Genomic DNA, 13234 nt, shown 5'->3' with positions numbered 1-13234 from the left:
GCCGCTTGGTAACCAACAGATATTAGCCATTATTGCACCCTCTGATTGAATTAGAAGAGTTCCGGGAAACACATTCAGATAATTTTTAGTCAAACGTGTGAGCACGCTCGAGAGTCCTTACATCTGCACTTATTGCACTTCAAAGAAATGGCAGAAAGGATTAAATTTGGTGTTAGAAGGAGCGCAAAAGCTTTTTGCTGCTCTGCATCAGTGGTTGTGGAGGAGGAAAGGAGAAGAGAGCAGAATTGATAGAAAGGGAGGAGAGCTATCATTGTGCTCCAAGCTGATTTGAAGGAGTCCTTTTCTGGCCTGGCTTCATGCCCTTGTTCTGTTGGCTGCCAGCCACAGCGAGCAGCGCCTAGCAGGGTCAGAGGAGGTTAGGTCATGTGTATTGCAGAAACAGTTAAAGATCCACTTGGCATCAAATGGCAAACTCGGCAGTGAAGGTCACATATGTGGAGCACGATGGGCAGCATGTGGAAAGAAAGAGAAAGAAGCCAGACATGAGGATGTAGGTGGGGTAGGAAGGAAATAAACATCTTCCATCTTTCAATTTATTGTCCTTTTTAACTACAGAGGGAGAAGTGCAAGTGATGCAGCAAGTGAGATATAGGAGCTGACTTTGCTTGCAGTAACATATAGCCCACACAGGAGCTTTATAGTGTTGTTCTGGTGCTAGAAGGCAGAGACACCAAGCAGACAAACAGCAGCTGCTCCTCTATTCATTCAATCCTCTCTTCCACCCAGCTGCCCACAAATATCTCTTAATCTCTGAAAAGGATCATAATTCCCTGAGAATTAAGCACAGCAATGTTCGGGATCTGCAGCTCAGCCACTGGTGTATGTCGCACTGGTGGTGAGAGCTTTGGAGCCAGAGGACCGGCACCGTGACCCATCTCAGCTTGCTTTAATCTAATCAGTCTCCTCAACTTCCTAATAGGCTGATTTTCCCAACAGTATGCTCCTCTGGGACAGCTTCTGCTTTTATCTGTTGCACGGCTGTTTACTGATCAGAGGTCAGCAAATGGCCTCTACTTCTGTAGAAGAAAACCAAAGCTACATCACAGCACATTACATCCAGAGTAACAGTGATTAATGTGCAGCATGGGTATACAATTTTGTGTTTATTTCAGTGGCCAAGTGTGTGCGTGTGTGTGCTACAATGTGCTCACCTCGCTCTGTCAACTAGACTTTAATCTAATCTGGTAGGCAGGCCAACCATGGTGACCTGTAATGATTTAAAGCTGACCTCAGCTCTCTAACTCAATACACTCTTTTCTGCTCAGCTGCAGGGTGCATATATGTGTGTTTGTAATTGGGCATATATTGTGCATCAACCTTTTCACATTTTGTCACGTAACAGTCATAAGTCCTGATGCGTTTTGGGACCTTCATATGTGGGGAATCTGCTCTAACACTAAGCCATGCACTGTCCTTGAACATCTGGTATTTTTGGTATTTCCATTTATTTTGTCTTGTTCTATCACATAAAATATAACAGCTGAGGTTTGAGGTTGTGATGTGACAAAATGTGTAAAGATTACCGCTGGTGATATGTTTGCAAGGCACTGTAGGAACAATTTTTAACCACAAAACCATAAAAATTAAGGTAAAGATGTGGAAATTGTGAGGGTGACTTATAATACCACCTTCACACTGACTCTGTGCCCCCCCCACTTAGTCACATAAATATGTTCATACAGAAGCAAATGTCAGGTTGGCTGACTCTTATCCTCCAGCTGTCTGTTTCCTCACTCTTCTTTTTGACCTTCATTTTGAGTTTATGGGAGTAACCTCCAATCCTATAAACAAGGCTCTGTCTAGCCGCCCCTCTCACCAACACCACAACCATTTTGGAACACACACAAACCTGACCAAACACACACATCCGTGGCACACATACACACAATGGTTATTGGATTCATAACTGGGAGAGTCCTATCCTCCAGCTCACTGTGCAAGATGAGAGGTGCTGAAATGAAATTCTCCCTCAGAAAATCTCTACTCTTACCTGGGATTTAGAAAAGCTCTTGTAGGGCTTTCTCTCATTCCCTTTCCCTCCCTCACACGCTCACGTACACCCCAACTCACGTGCACACACACACACACACACACACACACACACATCATGCCTATAAGAGAGTGCACGCACAAAGAGAGAGTGAAAAATAAGTAGAGGGAGCAAATGAGAGCCAGGGAGATGGAGAGGGATTACAATGGGGTACATCTGGGATGGCAGTGGGACGACAGGAAGGGGAAGAGGAGCTATGAAGGCACTTAAAAAGACATGGTGAGAAGTGAGTTTTTGAGCATATTGATCTGTCTATCTCAGAGGCTGTGGAGAAAGAGACAAGGGGGACCAGAGATGGTCAATGGGTTTTGAGAAACACAAAAAAGCAAAAAAAAAAAAAAAACAGAAACAGAAAACTTATTTGTTCCCATGGCAGCATTGATGTAGTTGTTTCTTTATCTCCATCAGTAAATGAGTAACTGAAATATTATCTTCTCCAAGCTCCTCCTCCAAAAACTCTTTGTTTCTGATGTTCTTACTCAGACATGTTTTATGGTCAAATATTAAATCAAGAGAAGTCATTCAGGTCAAATTATTTTTATTGCTTGATTGGTAAAGCCATCACAGTGACAAAGTTTATTAAGCTGCTGTTCTACAGTCTTCAGAAAGCTTATCTGAGAATTTTAATTGTTTTCACAATCTTTAAAGTTCACAACTGGCCTTAGTAAAACAGCAGCAAATGATATGAACTCACTGGTATATAACCCCTATTTACATTACATATAAGCTCCAACCAAAGCTCAGTTTATTTCAGGCTAGGTTTGGCTGGTGATAAAAAGAAACCAGAACAAACTGTATCAAGCTGTATCTGACACACATGATGTCATGTCTCAGTTTGCTCTTGGCTGTAACACAAAGCAGGAAATGGTTTTCAAAACTGTATTTTCCAACTGTAATTATATGTATCTGAATTTTACCCCACCTGTCAGCACCATCTGATTTTAATTATATTAAAATGTAGGAAGCAGTTGGTGACACCTTTTACATGCTCTTTTGCAGTTTTTTCTGGTTTTGCTTATTATCACTAACATTAAACAAAGATAAACAGAGTAAATGCAAATAGTATTTTTTAAAATGATGATTTCATGTATTACTAGAAATAAATTATCCAAACCAAATTAGCTCAGTGTAAAACCATATTTGTATATCTGATGAAAAGAAGTTTCTTCCTTGCACAATTGTGGCAGAAGTAGGAGCTAGTCCTGTGACCAGTGGGATGCTGGTTCGAATCCCCATTCTGTCTGTCTTAGTCATTGTGTCCTCGAGCAAGACACTTCAAGCGCCTTGTCTATTGGCGACCAGTGGCAGCCTTGCCATTTAGAAATGTTTATGATTATGCCTTTTGGATCATTGTGGTGCTGTATATCCCAAGTTCACTTAGGTTTAAGGCTTGACATGATGTCTGTACATAACATGTCATGGCTCCATCGATTATGGCATCCCCGCCATGTTTGAGTGTAGGAGTGCTGTCTTCATGTCAGAACCAACAGGAAGCATGCTTTCCAAAACTTCCACTTGTGGCTTATCATTTCAGATGGTAATTTCTTAAAACTCTTAGGGATTAGCAATATATTTTTGCGAGTGTGGACATCTTTATGGACATCTATATAAAACTTATATAGATGTCCATAAAGATATTCAGCAGAGGTTTTATTCTTGGAACTCTCCAAGGGATGCAATTTGGTCCCTGTCTCTTTCTTTGAATACTAAACACTTAGATCAAGTCTTATAGGTGTTGTTGTTGGTTCTTTTGTGACCTTCAGAATGGGTTGTCTATCTACTTGTAGATTCACCACTGCTAGAATCCTAATGCTCTCTCCCCTCACACCTGCACCCTGTTAGTCAATTAGCCCGGTCTATTGTTCCAGCATTCATGCTCCCAGTATTCAACCACCTCTTTCTCATTCCCACTTGTTGGTTTCTCCTTTTTTATCCTGCTATCCTGCTATATTAGATCCTGATCAGTCATGTTTCTTGTGGTTTTGTTGGTTCTTGATGTTTTTGTTGTCCTTTGATTCCCTGTGCTCCCGTAGTTTTTTGTAAGTCTTTGTTCATATTTTTTCATTAAATCTTCAAATCAACTCATTGCCTCAGCTTATCTGAATTTGGGTCAGTGCAAGATCAGGGATCTCTGTTGGAAGATGGAAGTGGAATAAAGAGATTCAGGCAAGCCCACGTGCTTTCAGGTCTTCTCTGAAAAATTGGCTCATGAAGAATCATCATTGCATTGTCCTCATAACTTCTTTAAAGTAGTTGCATTCGCCAGTGCCCTGCATGCAAAGTGTGAATGTCACAAAGCAGTTCTTTAAACTGAAAAGACACAAAGACAAAGAAGGTTCTGACCTCACTGCAATAACACAATGTAAAAGGGTTCTCCTCAAACAAAAGAAAAGAAGAATCATTTGGAAAAGAGAGAATAAAAAATACCCTGAAAGCTTAAAAAGTGATTTATGTAAACATGAAATGAACTAGAACATTGTTTGATTTTTGTTTTCACTTGACAACCCGAAATGACTCTGTTAATACAGTAATATGTAACAAATAACTACCTGCTGGGGAGTTTCCTTTGATTAAATTGAGACAATAATAAAACAACAAATCTTTCAATTAGATGCCTGAATCAATTGGATAGTTGCCCCGATTGTGCTGGAAAATATTCTGTTTTAAACTACTTATCTTTCCTGGGATTTTTAACACAGTCATCACATCGCTGCAAAATTTTCTTGGATAGCATAAAGCAAGGTCTACAAAAAAAAAAGAATGAATGAATCATGTGAATGATTTCATAAAGCCCCTATATTAATTATGTCAGAGCAGGAAGAACAGAAGATGAGGCCCCAGTGGCCTTCTCTGCTATCGCTCTATCTTTTAATTATCTGCCACTCCTGTATGGAAAGCAGAGGTTGGTGTGGAGAGGCAGAGATAGGAGGGAGCTTATATTCCCTCATCAGCTGCCTGATAGAAGTGTATGCTGATACCACACTTTTTTTAATCTTTCCTTGCCTATTTATGGAGGGGGAATTGTCTTTCTTTACTGTTTTACACATTTTTTATATAACAATCTCTCCTCAGTTTCCTTCGAGCAACTGTAGAGTCACTGTGTCACTATGTATTTGCAGTGGACATTTGCTGGGGAATAACATGACTTGAAATTCTGACATTCTTGCTTTGCCCTCAACAATGAGTTACTAGACAGGTGTGAGGAGTTAAAACAAAAAAAAAAGGCATCACTGTGGCGCAAACACCACAGGGATGCATGAAAAATCCTTCATATACCATCAGAATATAGTGTGTAAACAAATGATTCTCTTTTACAAGAATACATGGAAGGGAAGCATTTTAAAATAAGTCATCAAGGTGTGAATCACTCATGCTGACTTGATATTTACCTTGACTGTTGAGCCGCTGCAGCTCATTCATTGTGCCAATGTGAAGAAGTCAGCAGAAACAGATCGCTGTTTCTCTTCATTAACACTATGTGCTTACATCCATGCAGTTCTGCTCTTTTTCTTCTATGTTTACGTGTTGAAAATGCTTGAATCAAGATTTTTAAAATTCAGTTGGATGATAGATTCAACTTGCTGTGTGACCTGTCTAACTATCAAGCCAATATACATTTGTATCAGCCACTTCAATGTCAGTGTCATTTATATGCAAATTAATTTATCAGATTCAGCAGTGCAGTATCAGACATAAATTAAAAATAGTGCTGAATTAGTGTTCCCTGTGATGGATTAGAGTGTGGTGAGCGTCTGCCAACTGATTGAACTGAAACCAGTACCTTGTTTGAGTTGTGCTTAAAGGGGTAGTTTTGTTTTTCAAAAATAGATTTTTTCAAAATAATTTTCTGTAATACATCCTTTACCTTTAAATGGCACGTCACAGTCAACTTATAGAAAATGAAAGAACTCCTCAGAGTGGTCAACTAACAGCTAGTCAGACTGATTTTAGCAGAGTTTGACTATTTAAAACAACTACAATGGGTTTTATGATGTTTTATCTGTTGGATAAAACATTATAAAACATAAAAGATAGTAAACATCAACTCTTTTATAAGAAACTATTGTTGAGTCAGTTGCTTTTTCCTTTGTTGAACACTGTTGATATTGCTATGCAAAGTTACATGGGATTAGATTGCCAGGTTTCTCCGCCATCATAGCTGAGACTAGTCAGCCGCTGTTTGAGTTCAAAGTCCTTTTAAGACTAAAGAAACTTTTAAATGTGCTACATTTTCCTTAAAATGTGGAATCACTTCATATTTGACAGCTAAATTCTGCATCCTGTACAGGTAGCAGTTCAATACAGAACTGGTTTTGCTCTATATTTATTACATACAGGCTGAGAGATTTGCTGTGATCAAAGGAGCTGATTGATAAATACTTATTTTAGCCAATCGGATAAAGGTTAGCACTTGAAATCATGCCCATTCTGATTGCTATGAATAGTGGTTTGTTCCTTTGCTGCAGTCTATTCATATATTCATTGATTATGTTGTAGAAAAGGAAAGGCAATGACACTATGATTGAGCTTTGAAAACTGGCTTATTTAGCTGCTGAGCATAAATAACAAACACCTCATGCTTGTTGACAGTGAGCTGAAAACAGTATGCCAGCCAGTCACACAACTTTTAAAATGAAAACAATTGAAATGACTATTTGAGGTTTTTGAAAGTCTATATTATCAGTGATCAATTCAGAATCACACAGATATGGATTTTGTGTGGATGATTTCTTCTAAATGGACACACTGAAATAACCTCACACTTTCGAGTTAGAACATTTTTAGCATGTTTGCATTACATGTTTGCAACCAGCAGAGTGGTATGCTCTGGTATCGCTCAGCTTGGCACAAAGCAGCACCTCACTGCTCTCTGGTAACGCATACACAATAATGGAGTTTGAGTGTTTTGTGACATGGCTGCCTCCTATGAGAATGCAGCCTTTTTTGTGGTTATTCCCCTGGTAGATGTAAAAATGACCCCTGTCCAGGCAGTGGACTTATATGTCTTTGCATTAAATGTGGCATTTCAAGCTGTATCTTGCACAATGATATCAAATATGGCATGTTGCTGTGCCTTTCCCAGCTGCATTGATGTAGCAAAACCCTGGTTACCCTTTAGATTTTGTAATATTTCATTGACAAGTTGCTGCTTGATTTAGGTGACCAATATAGCCAGAAGCTGAAGCATGGATCATTTTGTGTGGTGTTTTTCAGTTAAGGAAATAAGTGACATACATGATGGAAACATATCTGGCGATTTTGAGTTCAAATCTTTTGAACTCCTATTGTTCTTGGCTGCACATTGAATATGTTTAACCTTCCACAGCTCTGGAGACTTCTTCCCTTTTCTGCAAAATCCCAGAAATGTACAACTTTTTTACAACAGGTGAAAGAAGAATTACTAGTACCTTAATGAATATACACAGTCCAGGACCCAGAAATCTTCTTTTTAGCAACCACAATGTACTATGTTTAAGAATGAACTTTTGTTTGATATTGCTGAAAACTTTCTTTTGCTTTTCTTTGGCATCAGCTGAAGGCAGAAGTCAAAGTGTTTGGATGAGAGGCAAGAAGTTATCACCCCAAGCCAGGACTATGTTTGCAGGGAGCATCTGTATTCTATGTTATAGCTGCAACTGGGTGTATGGGCTGGCCTATTCTTGTCTCCAATCTATATGTGCTATTTATATGCTGCAGCAGTCGGTGGAGGCAGACAATGGTAGTAATTGAGACACCTGGACTCTGCTACCTCCTTTTAAACCTTGCCTCCCTGCAATCAAGATGGGCTCTTGTCTTTGTTTCCCTCCTCAAACAATGCAAACATTTCTGCATTGTACACAGAGGAACAGTAACCACTTATCATAATATGCCACATCTCATATTCTATTTATGGTCTGTGATTTGTGTTATTGTCTTTTGTAAAATAAAAAAGCATGATTTTTATAGTGTTAAAATTGTGTTAGTAACTGTAAAATATTTTGAGACTTCTCAGTCAAAGAGGACAGAAGAGTCATGGAAGAGATGGATAGCTGATCCATTTTAGGCCCAGTTCACTTTAATATGAGTGAAACATTTAACTGTTCAGTTATTAAAATGCCACAGTAAAGTGAAGCACAGAGAAACTGTATTCCACAAAGAACATCACAATAACATCACCATGAAATTTCTTGCATAATGTGAGTTTCATCATCCGTGTAGTACTGATGCCGTCAGTCTGTCTCGGCCATGATGATATCATGTTCTGGTTTCTGTCATAACTTGTCAAATGAAATCATGTCCAGCTTCAAACTGACACAGAGAGGGTGGATCGGATCCCGAGGCTTTTTCACAGAGTGTGCATGAACATGTTTGTGTTGTATTGAAAAAAGGCTGTGCAACCCAGACATCGTAGCAAAAATATAATGCAGTCTGGTCTATGAAAAAAAAAAGGTGCAAATACACACACAGTGAGACACACACGCCGACACACACTCAAATACTCCAGTGTCAATCTACGGCTCCAGAACTTGCAGACTAATTATGGCCCTCTGCTGACACAAAGAAATTCTTCTGACCCTCTCTTTGAATCCCTGCAGCTACCTGACAGCCTACGTGACCTGAACAAAACTGAGAGGATTAGAGTCCTCATTAACACACGTTCACGCCAGCACACATTAGCAAACAAAAACACGTGAGATGGCCCACTGTCATTATTTGCCTTACAGAAAATGAAAGATAAAAGCCTAAATTACTAGAAAGAATTAAATACACCTGAAAATGTTTTATAATCAATTGCACAAGTCACATTGGCTGTGATTTTAATAATTGAGAAGAGCATAAATAACTTTTGACATTCATTCATAAATTGTAAATAAATCAAATAAAGATAGTCTTTAACTGCATTATTTTTATTACTGTTCTTTTTTTTTTACTTATTATAAAGAACCACAGTATTCCTGGTTAGAAGTAACACAAGCATTAAATACTTTTTCTGCAAAACTCTGGGAGATGCAGTTTCCAAATATATTAATTTGAAATTAAAACAGAGAGAACTCAGTGCAACAAGGTATTGATCTAAATGCCATCAGGAAAAAGGCAACACCATGCTGAACTTATTTAATGAGGAAGCAAACATACAGTGGAGGGGGAAAAAAGCATCATCACCAAGGAGAAACCAGGCAAGGAAAATGCAAGACACAGGAAGAGCTGACAAAGGAGGGATTAAACAGAGATTGTTAAATGTTGGGGAAGTGGGTAACTGAAATTCAACACAGCAGAGTGTAATTATTGGCTGCACTGGAGCTGAGGGAAAATAACTAATTGACATAAAGCCATGTAAACAAAGCAAGGTACAAATAGAATGGCCTAGATAAAACAAGACAAAAGACTAATAATTATCACAAAACTGAAAAACAAACAAATTACAAACCTCAAAGTCGATGTTGTCATGAATTTTAGCATGTCAGTACCGTAATCATTTGAACTTTAGGTAATGATATGCAGTTTGAAGCCTTAGTGCAGCTGTAAAGTTCATAGTGTGTAACAGCAATTTTTCATCTTCTACAAAAGATTCAGAGGCTTAATAAACTGAGAATGACAAAGTGTTGCTCAAAATAACTAACTCCAAGCAGGCTTGACAGGAGAAGGTCATTAACAACAGAATTTCTGTCACAGTCACACACAATCACCTGACGTGCTTTGGGGGTTGCAGTCATTCTCTGTTTTATCCTTTGCAGTTAGAAACAATGGATCCATTATTCTTTAACTTTAAAAATTTTAAAAATGTGAAAAATCTAACTTTTAGTAAATCCAGGGAAACTTAACTATATTGCACTTTTAAGCATACAAATAGTGATTCACAAAGGCATCAGAAGTGTTAAAATACAAAGAAATTAAAGCATGTTTAAAAAGACAGAGAAAATACAGGATTCAAACAATTAAAAACACACATTTCTGTATTAGGAAAGACACATTTATAAAACAAGACTGCCTTCAGCTGCTTTATAAATAAGTTCAGACTCTCAAGACAATGTTGAAACATAGGAAGCTTCTTCAGTTTGAGGTCTAGTAGTCTGTAAGGAAACTCCTACAAGTTATTATATCTATGGCATCTAGGTTTTTAAGGACTTGAGGGACTCAAGGAAGGTACTCTCTTCACAAAAGCTTTAGTGAGAAATCTTTACATTTCTTTAAATATGTTTACAAAAACAGGTTCAGTGTGAACTAATGAAACAACATACAACTTCAAGGATTTTTAAAATCAAGAATAGTGAAGAGATGACAATAACCGCTTAAAAGAAAAATGTGAAAAGTAGGGCTCATGCAAGGCACCAAAAATATGTAACATTCTATTGATTCATTTGCTTAATTTAATATCATAGACAACATCTTCTGTCGGTTTGCATGTCCTCCACCCACTTTTCAATAACATGACTGTTGGGTTAACTGGACTCTCTAAATTGTTTAGTTGTGAGTGTGTGTGGGTGTGTGTGCATGGATGGTGGTTTGTCCTGTGTGTCTCTATGTTGCTCTGTGATGGACTGGGGATCTGTTTAGGCTGTACCTCACCTCTCGCCCAATGACAGCCGGCGATAAGCACTAGCCTTCCTGTGACCCCACATGGATAACTGGATGGATGGAGTTTGTTCTCCATTCATTAAATTTTAGACAGTTGCTTTATAGAACAAACACTTATTTTCCTGATTCTGCATGCCCACCGTCAGGCTGTCCATTGTTTTTACCTGCTTTTCTTTGCTGGCTCACAGGGGGCTTGGTCCTATCTTCAGCAGTCATTGGGCAAGAGGAGTTCTACACCATGGAAATGTTTTCAGGTCTTTACAGATTGGGGTCCCACACCACTATAATCTAAGATAGTCAAATGTGAAATTCAAAATGGTGCAATTAGTACCAAAGTAAACAAACTACTTGGGAGAATTTGCCATATGTTTTTCTATATCAGAAGATCTTAGGCTGATGAAGTTGCATCAGATTAAATTGATCAATTTATCAATTAAATGTTAGGATAAAATGTGCAATATGATATTTGGCCAAAACTGAAAACAACATGTGAAAAACACAAACTGTAAGGAGATGTCTCATGATTTTGCTTGCTAAAAATATTGTTGTCCTCATTAAGTTAAAATTTCCAACCAGGTTGCAAGTTTATTCTAGAGTCAAATGTGATGACACTCTGTGGAGATGGCATAAAACTGGCAACAGCAAAATTATCTTAAGTCTACCAGAGGACGTGTAAAAAATAAAACAATGAAACAAACAAAGTACAGACTTTAGCATGACTCAAGTATTTAGAAACAAGATAGTTGTTCACTGACAGCTTAATAAGCTGAGAGGAGTGCAATGGTTTTATCACAAATGATTTAAGAGACGATAAGAACCAACAGAAGGCCTATATTTTAAGTGATTGCTTTTAAGAGGTGGCTTTACATTCTGCCATGTGACAGAGTGCAGTTTGCTTTTCAAAACTGCTTTGCTTTTTGTTTTTTGTTCAATTAAATATATTATGACATAATGTAAAATGTTACTTTGGATTTTTCATCCGAAATGATTAGAGATTGTGTTAGTGTCGGTCTAAAACCTCATTGCATGAACATTTTTATATCCTGAAACAACAAAACCACAGAAATCAAAGAATGCACTTATTTTTTAATAATGATATTGACTATAAGCAACAAAATAAAATTACTCAGCACTTTAAATTATGGTTATTTAAAATGGCTTTGACAAGTCCTTGTAGACTTATGGATAAAATATGAAAAAGATGAAATACATGGAAATATTTTCAGTACTGGAACAGTTTATGTTATTTTATATATGTTTCTGAAATGTGTTCTGGTGAAAGCGAAGGTCATCAGCAAGCCTACTCGCACTAATTATACATATTCTTTCATGCAAGCCAATCAGAAAAGACAGTCCCCGACCCTGTACGAGTCAGAGTTCAATGCTCTCAGCGTGGTCATGCAGTAATTAACCTACACATGCTGTGCAAAACGGCTTTCCTTTTCTACTTTTTATGTCTGTTTCTCCCTCTTTCTCCCACACATGCACTCACACAGGAATACAGAGCAACTGCTGCAAATCTAAATTGCATTTCTCACTTGCCACCACTTTTCCATGTGTATTCTTACAACGGAGGTCAATTTTTATTCACTGGAATATTTTAATGCAGTCATTTGCACACTGAGAGGATTCATGGAGAATATAATTCAGCGCTACTTTCCCTTATTCAATACTTGTGTGAAGCTTGTTTTTAACCATAAAAACAAAATGTCTTATGTCTATTGGATTTGAAAAGAATGATAAAAATATTTTAAAAGATTGTACAATTATGACTGTAAAAATAGTTCAGAATGCTTATATCTACTGAACTTAATAGACTTTTTCCTGCTGCTATATAATTAGTGTTATTTGTTTCATGAATCAGATGCTGAGGCAGAACAGGCAGTAAAAATCTAAAGATGTAAAAAATCTGGAGATAAAATCAGACTTCACTGAATCCGAGTGAATCAGGCCTAATGTGTGAGCAGCTGCTTCCAGACTTTTATTGCTGATGTGGCTGAAGAAACCTCTAAAACCTCTAAAATGGCTTACAAACCTTAATACTTTGTAAGCCATATGAAAGATTTTATAAGAATCTGAATTTGTGCCTTTTATTAGTGGTGGTTGAAGGCAGTCAAACAAAAATATAATATTTGAGAAGTCTTAAAAAGCTAAGGAAATGTTAAGGTTTATGTTTGTGACTTCTTTACTTGCCAGTGGAAACAAACTGGGTGTGTTTTGATGGTCTTCAGGCTCCTGAATTCCCAGTGACTTTTTTTTTTTTACTTTGCTCCAATTTGAGTTGTTTCTGATAGCTTCCTGTGGTCACTACTGAGATGAGTTGATTGTGTCTGTGTTTATAGATCAGCACCATTTTGGAATCTCACCAGCAAAAGAAGTGGACAGTTCACAAAACACTGTTTCTGAGCTGCAACCTGGAGTTTAATTGTCCCAGAAAGCAAATCTTGGCAGTGTCTCTGTTGGGAATGGAGTTTGTTTCCTCCTGGGAGCGCTAGAAGAGTTGTTTGGAGAATAGGAGGCCTGGGAGTCTTTGCTTGGATTGCTGCAATGTGGTCCTGATAAGCAGCAAGCACACACAAACCGATGGGAAGTGTGTTTCAGTGAGAA

The sequence above is a fragment of the Xiphophorus couchianus genome, chromosome 3 (genome assembly GCF_001444195.1).
Source record: "Xiphophorus couchianus chromosome 3, X_couchianus-1.0, whole genome shotgun sequence".
In the NCBI taxonomy this organism is placed as follows: Eukaryota; Metazoa; Chordata; class Actinopteri; order Cyprinodontiformes; family Poeciliidae; genus Xiphophorus; species Xiphophorus couchianus.
The sequence above is the reverse complement of the archived record's forward strand: the minus strand, read 5'-3'. Positions refer to the sequence as shown.